The following is an 8601-nucleotide window of genomic DNA, read 5'->3' as shown; positions in this document are numbered from 1 at the left end:
ACGTCGGGGAAGAAGTCGTCGTCGGGGAAGTAGTCGTCGGCGACCGGATCGTCCGTGATGAAGCAGCCAGTAGTCGCGTTGAGCGCTCCCCAAAAACCTTATCACCCTTCTCCCGTACAGGACTCAAAAGGTGCGGTCTCGGAGGCCTACTGTCCCGACGTGCGGTGCAAGCCGCAAGCCGGGATGAGGAAGACAGCAGCAGCACAGAGATTGGAACCGGTGGCGAGAGGAGGAAGAGATTCTGGTGCGTCTCTCTGGGAGGAGCGACCTCCTTTTTATAGGCGCAAGAGAAGAAGGCGAGAGGCTGCGCTGGGAGCTGAAGAGAACGAGGGAGACGAAACGAACAGGCAGCAGGCGAAGAGGTACGCCGTTTATATTCAATCTCCACTACAGCAAAACGTTTCAGCTTTCGCGTGCCCTTTCGTAGATCCATAGTGCGTGGCAAAAATTTACATCGGCTCGGCTCATTCCCGCGGCGCGGCGCGTCGTGACGAGGCCAGGCGAGGCGTGGCGTGGCGTGGCGAGGCGGGCGGCAGAGGAGGAGCGCGCGTGGATGTCCCTCTTGTTCTCATGCTCATACAAGTGGGGAAGGAGCCTCCCTTATAAAGAGGTCCAACTCCCTCTAAACTAGCAAGGTGGGACTAAACTTTAGTTCCACCTCTTGCCTTGCACGAATGGGCTGCGTGGGCCTCTAGGATTTATTAGGAATTTCTGAAACTGCTATTGGGCTAGGCCCAAATAGACAAAAATTCCAGCACTTTCATGGGCCCATGTAACCACCCCAGTCAACCTTATCCTCCCACCTCCTCGTGCCCATCTTCCACCTTCCCTTCTTCTGCCTCAACGACGCAAGTTCCACCGCTGTTTCCCGCTGCCTCGCTGCGTGCCGTCATTCCCCACAAATCATGTCATTCCCCTGCTGCTCCGTCGCACTCCACTCCTCGGGCCAACGTTTCCTTGCTTTCTACCTTCCTCCCAACCTCCTTTGATCACGGTCCTGGCGCACTACCAGCTCCTCCGCCGCACGGCCGCGCTATGTTCACCGGCCGTGCTACAGACTGGTGCCATGCTATCACCTGCACCAATTTTCTGAATCGGTGAAGGTGTTTTTGTTTTGGTGGCGACGATGGTGTTGCGTTTTTACTATAACCTGCACCGAGGAAGCTACCACCGGTGCCATGTTTTGCTACAACCAGGAGACAGCGAACGTGGCCGACAATGATGGTGCTATCTTCTGCAACAGCAACGAGGAAATCTACCACCAGCGCCGGATTTTGCTACAACTAGGGACGATGAAAGTGTGGTCGGCAGGGCAACGGTGCCGCGATTTGCTGCAACTAGCAATAGGAAAGCTACAATCGGCACCCAGATTTGCTACAGCCAGTGACAGTGAAGTGTGGCGTGCAGCGATGATGCTCCTATTTTTGCAGCAACCGGCAACACAAAAGCTACAACTGGCACCCAGATTTGCTACAGGAAGTGACAATGAAGTGTGGCTAGCAGCGACGGTGCTGCTATTTTTACTGCAACCGACAACATGAAAGCTATAACCAGGACCCAGATTTGCTACAACCAATGACAATGAAATGTAGCCAGCGGCGACGGTTCGGCGATTCTCTTGATGTAAACTATTTTTGCTGCAACCAGGCGGCGGCGAGCGTGGCCGGCGGCGACTGTGCAACATTTTTTTGCTGTAACCTATTTTTGCTGCAACGGATAACCGTGGAAGCTTCCACCAGCGGTTGGATTTTTGCCACAACCAAGGGGAGGCCCTAGCACTGTGGCTATCTGGGAGCGAGGATGGCGAGCGCCGACGAGGTCATTGGTGTTGGGGATCGTCAGGGTTTTCTCTCGTGCATGCTCTTGGTGTGGCTCCGGTGCGGCGGCGCATGGGAAAGGAAGGAACAATTGATGGGGAGGAACAAGACGATGCAGTGGGCAGATCTGACGGCTACCTACAACCGTAGTGGGCTGTTGCGCGGTGACCGGCCCAAATTTAGGCCGGTCGATCGGCGCCTATCATTGCCCTTGAAAGTATGTAGGAAACTAATAAGGATAAGTAAGAAACAAGATAAAAGAAACCACATTTGATACCGGAATATTCGGTTTGATAACCCGCAACTAATTCTCCCTCTGGGTAAGCTTTCACATTCGGCCAAAAAAGAAATTCTAAAAACTAGAAAGCCTATAGGCAGACGCCAAAGATTCCATTAAAAAAACCATATTTTGGCTGTGCAGTCCGAGAGAATGCCAAGACCATGGGAAGCCTGCCTAAGCAAGGAAGAAGCAAGTAGTAGGATACACTTGCAATACGGATGAGTCCCAAAGCATCTTACGCTAGATTTTTCAATTTTTATTTTTATCACTATCCCCAATTTTCTACACGGCAGGCAACTAGAAAAAAACGCGTCGTTGGATTTGTGCTGAGACTTGTGCTTGACTTTGTGTCACCTTTGAGGTGCCTCTTATTATCACATGGGGTCTCACCTAGGTTTATTCAGTTATTGCGACCCCCCAGCCCACGCCATCGGCCACTCCGACCCCGGCGCCCACCCTCCCACCGATGGCCGCTCCGGCCCCGGCATCCACCCCCGCCCGGGACCCTTCCCCGTCTCGTGGCATGGCCTGCTGGGGGGATGTGTCCTCGTTGGAGGACGAAGGGATCGGCCGCCCGCGCTCCTACTGCGAGGTCCTGTGGAGCTGCTCGCAGCCGTCCGCACCTTCGTCCCCCCGCCGGTCCCCCGTGCCGGCGTCTGGCTCCTCAACCCTCCCCCATCCCCGCGGGCTCCCCGCGTCCTCCGTCGCGCTCTCCGCCGCCCCAAGCTCCGCGCTTGTCCTCCATCGTCGTCAGGGAGGCGGACCCTCCCCCGCCCCCTCGCGGTGGTTGGCAGGTCGCGGGTCGCAAGCGTCGCAGGCCACGGCGTCGCCCAATCCCCCCGCCCCTTCCCTCCATGAACATCCGCCCCAACCTGCCGCCGGATCTGGCGGGGCTCTGCTTCAACTGTCTCAGTGAGGAGCACGTTGCCGGCATGTGCACCAACGAGCGGGTCTGCCTCCGTTGCCGCCGGCCGGGCCACCTGGCCAGGGAGTGTCCTCTTCCCCGCTCCCGTTCCCCGCCGGCGGCTCCAGCCCGTCCGGTCCGCGAGTGGCTCGGCATTCGCGTAGGGTCCCCCCATCCTCCCCCCGCCCGAACCCTCTCCCCCTCGCGTGTCCCCACCTCCCCTGCAGCGGGCCACGCCGGTGCACGCTCACTTGGGAAATGTGGCCCACGCGGCCGGCAGGGATCCCTCGGAGCACGGCGGCCCTGCAGGCTGAGTTGTGCGGCCGCACCAGCACGCCCCTCTGGGGCCAGCTCGCCTGGGCTCTGCTGCGCCGCTGGCCAGCAGAGTGCCCTCGGAGTTGACGCCGGAGGTGGGCGAGTCTAGCAGGCGGGGGCGGCCTGGTTCCCCTTCTCTTAGGTCGGCTCTAGAGCGTTGCGTGATTCCACGCACGGCAGCGGTTGCGTCGGCTGAGGAGGCGCTGCGGTGGAGTCTGGTGGTGGTGGTCACCGGTTGCAGGCCGCGGGTTGCATCGAGCGCGGTGATTGCGGCGGTGGAGGAGGCCGTTCCTGCGGTGGCGGATGCGTTCACGGTGCACCATTTCTGGCCGGCTGATTTCTTGCTCGTCTTCGACTCCCGGGTGGCGCGCGACGCGGTGGCCGACGCCGGCAAGGTGCGCGGGCGGGGTTTCTCGCTCGGATTCTCTCCCTGGAACAGGCAGCTTCAGGCAACTAGACGGAGGTTCCATTATCGCGTTCATTTGGAGTTGGAAGGGCTGCCGCCGCACGTATGGAGTCGCGATTCGGCTCAGATTGTGCTTGGCTCGGCGGCGTGGGTGGAGCGTCTTGGTACGCTGACGGCTAGCCGCGTGAACCTTGGCAGGTTCAAAGCGTATGTTTGGACTGACGATCTGTCTCGGCTGCCCTTGGAGAAGCTGGTCTTGGTGGAAGAGCCCGACGAGGCAATGGAGGTGGAGCTGGCGGATGGGCTTGTCCTGCCGGCGGATGCGCTGGTGCCGCTGGAGAAGTGCATGCTGGAATATCAGGTTAAGCTGCACTTGATCACCGCAGAGAACACGCTGGAGGGGTCCGGCCCCTCTTCCGACGACGATGTCGACGACGGCAGCGATGGTGGCTTCGATCTGCCATCGGCCGACCCGGAGGGACCTGGAGGCACGCGTCATGCTCGCCACCGCTTCACGTACTCTAGGGGTTCGCAGGACGGCAAGGAGAGGCGGAGGCGGCACGCCGGCCGCCGCGGAGATGCGTCTGGCCACCGCCGGGTGGCTATGGACCAACCCACGGTGGTCGCGCCTTGGTCACCGCGGCCTGCAGCGGGCGCCGCGGCAAGGTCGGCTGAACATGAGGTTGCTTCGCCGGCGGGGCCTGGCTCGGGTGTAGCGGCGCCGTCGGAGGATAACGGCGCCGAGGTGGAGGTGGATCCCCCTGACCAGCTGGCCCCGCTAACGGCGGATGACGGTAGGTCCATGGGGGCCACGAGGATGGAGGTGGTGTCTGCTCTACAGGACACGGCTGCGGCCTTGGATGCTGGGTCGTTGGGGCCGGCGCTGGCCCCGAGGTGCGATGACGATGGCGGGCGCATTGGCTTGGAGGGGCCCGCGGACCAGGTCAGGATAGGCCAACCACTTTTGACCAGGATGGATGAGGAGCAGCTGAACTGCGGGACAACGGTTTGCGACTCGGCCGGTGGCTTCTCGACACCTATCCCCGGCAGGGACAGGGAGGAACTGGAAGAATCGCCACGGCTGTTCGTGAGTGGCCAGGAGCGGTGGCTTCTTTCGCCTGGGGGGAGTCGGCGGAGAGTGGCGGGTTTCGACTTTCAAATCACGCTCTCTCAGTCTCCAGCGCCAGCTGGGACGGCCCTGGATTGGCCCGCGAGCCTGGCGGGCAGGTGGGGGCGACGGACACCTTTGTCGTCAGCCTCTCGGGATCGGTAGGAAGCAGTGCGCACTCCTCGACACGTTCGATCAACTGCCCTCTGTCAAGGTTCAGGAAGAAGTACGTGAAGAAGGTGACGCCGGTCCTGCCTAGGCCTCGGTCCACAAGGCAGAAGAGGAAGCGCAGGACCCCGCCATCTACGGTTCGCCGTAGCCTGAGGATCAACGGGAGGCTGACTGGTGGTGCATCGGTGAAGGCTCAACAGCGCACGCTCATGGTGCAGCTTGGGATCGCGCGCGAAGGCGAGGTTATCGGTGACGAGGCCATGCAAGCATACATGGAACTTTGCTCAAAGCCGCTCCAACAGGCTCACATTGCGGCCATCGTCGGGCTTTTCGGTTGGCAGGCTGACGTGCTGCCGCTTGGTAGAGACGCGGACGGGGTAGCACTTTAGATGCTGCTCGGCTGGTGGCACTACAAGAAATATGTCAACTTGTGACCACCACTATTGGTCATTGAAAGGTCACAAATTTCCATTTACGACCTTTTTGTGACCAAAAACAGAAGGTCAAAAGCTGGCCGTCGTAAACTGACTATAGCAACCTTTCTTCTGGAATGGTCAAAGACGTTTACGACCAAAATATTCCTACTGTGGCGTTTTGGTCACTAGCAACCTCCCCAAGCCACGTAGGCATCCAGCGTGGCAAGCTGATGTGGCACAAGATTCAGCCCGGTCCAATTCGGTTTTCTACATGGGCCGAGCCCATTAATTCGGCATTTTTACTGTATTTTTTCCTATTAATTTTCTCTAGCTACACGGGCGTGGCCCAACAATTTGGCCTTTTTATTTCTAGATGCGGCCTTTTACAGCGTATGATCTTTTACTTTTTGCTATTTTATTTTCCACTGTTTTACATTTATCCCAAATATCATAATATCATACACTGGTCCCACACGTCAGAAATTTCAAATGCGCTCAAATTATTTTGATAAGTGGGTCGCATGAGTCATGTTTTCATTGCACACATTTTCAAATCACATACATAATTACTATTTTATATGAAACAGAAATTGTAATTCTGAAACATACATGAAATTCACAAACAGAGAAGATACATTAATTCACATACATAATTACTATTTCATTCACAAACAGAGAGAAGATACATTAAATCCCCAGATAACCCAGCTATTATTACATAACTTGCTATATAAGAATGTCTTGGAGCTTCTTTGAACATCTTTCGTCTTGAATTTACTCAAAATATCTGCCAACAAGAAAACAGAACAACAAGGATAAGGTGAATAACAACAACAACAACAGGTGATGGGGTGCTATTACATCTAAACTAGAGACTTCAGCATCATCAACAATTCAGTAAAGTACTGCAGTTTAGAACTGATGAGAAAAAACAACTACACGACTTCATAACTGAACATATTCAAGTAAAAATTGTACAAGTTACATTCCAGTAAACAAACTGTACAAGTTGACGATTCCCTGCTGCATATACATATCACTTGTGTCATGTTTGGGGGTTCAAAATGTACACAACATGTTTATGGTAGATGAACTGCAGCTGCTAGGAATAGTAAAGCAAAGATGTACTGCCACTAATCAGCAAAAACATAACATTTTCTCAGAGTTAATGATAGCATATTTAACCGTAAATAACAGAATAATGCAATAAATTGGTATAGAGCAAGGTACTGAGCATAGACCAGGCCAACAATAAATTGGTACTAAATCTAGAAATCACCATCTAAAATTTAGTTAATGAGACATTTTAGAATCAACTTGACAATTGATAGTAATGTTTGCATAGGACATATCCAGAACTAAAATTATACATAAATGCCTAAATTTCAATGCCCGATGCCCAAAATGTAAGATGATGGTTCTAGAAAGATAGTAAACTTGCAACCAGATTTAAAGAAAAGAAAATAGCAAGGTGCTTCCATGACCAAATCCTAACCAGAATGCATTTAATAAAATGGATTGCTTCTAGCTGCTGTAACGACATGTTCCATCAGGCCATGATCAAGTACTCCAGACCATCGCATGCTTTGCAAAAAGAAATACTAGATGAATCTCACTAACAGGAGCACTAGGTGATTAATGGAAGTAATCTGCAGATTATACAGTGAACAAGTGAAAAATTTATCTCTCCCTGTGGAAGAACTAAGTTGATCAGGACATGCAGTAGCAGCAGGAGAAGCCTTGCATCATTGGTTTGGTCGGGTCGTCCACCACACTAGCCACCATCACGTACCCGTCGCCATCAACAACATTGCTCCTGCAGCAGCAACAAATAATCATTTATAAATTAAACGGACCACGTACAAGGTTATACTAAGCATGTAAGTACAGTCCAGCTACACGTCCAAGGTTATACTAAGCATGTAAGTACAGTCCAGCTATAAAGTGGATGGAAAAGTGTGGCTGCTGTTGTTGCTACTTTAGCCAACTGAGCTAATTAATCTCATCAACCTAATACACTTCTCTCAAAAAATAAAAAAGCAACTTCAAATATTGAGTACAGCAGCAACATCTACTTGTTAATGGAACTAAGTTGATCTGTACTCAATATTGAACTGGAACTAAGTTGATCAGGACATCCAGTTCAATATTGAGTACAGATCCCTCTAAAATACCTTGGCACAAGTGCATCACATATTCATCAACTTAGCATCAGAAGTAGTGAGCACGAGAAGAGTGGGAGGGAGATGGAGGAGCTACTTGTCGCGGTCGCAATGGAAGCAGAGGAGCAGACCCCTCTTGCCCCCCACCCCCTCAAGCAGGACAGGGTTGCCGGCTGGGTGCACCCCTACTCCTCCACCTCCTCACCCTGCACATAGCAAGTTTCAGATGTTCAGAATAGTGAGATGATTCCATACAAAGTAGAACAGTTGTACTTGGCAATGCACACTAGCTAACAGAATGCCCACAATAAATATTTTGGCTAAACTACTTTCCTTGACAGCTTTACAAATTACAACAATGATTCATCTGACTATTTCTAGAGGAATCAACCCAACCCATTTGACAGAAACAAGCAGGCCACACATTTGAACATGAACATTAGACACACATCTGAGCATGTATTTCAGATTGGGAAGATAATAATGTCAGAGCCCTAGATGTCATCAATTAATAAGATAGGTGGGGAAATGAGATGGTCACCTGTCCCAATCCTCACGATCCGCGTAGGTCTCCTCCTGGTAGCCATGGGGGTCCGCCTGCTCTCCCTGGTCCGGCTGGTCTCCGTCATCAACATGGCCTCCCCTGAAAAAAACGACGAGGGTGGTGAGGGGGATTGAGGAGAAGAGAGGTCGGAGAAGAAGGGGGAGGTCAGATCGGGGGACGTTACCTCCTGGGGTCGGGGTAGTGCTGCTGGTGGTGGTGCTGCGGCGGCTGGTCGTCGTGGGCGTCGGGGGCGGCGGCGGCGTTGGCCTTGTACTTGGCGGCCTTCTTGCTGGCCCTGGTGGGCTTGTCGGGGTTGTCGGGCGGGACGAACTTCTTAACGACGCGGGCGACGGCCTTGTTGCCCGAGGCGCCATCGGCCAGGTCGAGCAGGTCGAAGATCCCCATCCCGATGGCGGCGGCAAGGTGTGAGAGAGAAGGTGGGAGAGGGGAAGAGGGTGTGGTACCGCCCGGGGGGGAG

This window comes from Triticum dicoccoides, chromosome 4B (assembly GCF_002162155.2).
Source record: "Triticum dicoccoides isolate Atlit2015 ecotype Zavitan chromosome 4B, WEW_v2.0, whole genome shotgun sequence".
NCBI classification, from domain to species: Eukaryota; Viridiplantae; Streptophyta; class Magnoliopsida; order Poales; family Poaceae; genus Triticum; species Triticum dicoccoides.
This window is presented reverse-complemented; position numbering follows the sequence as displayed.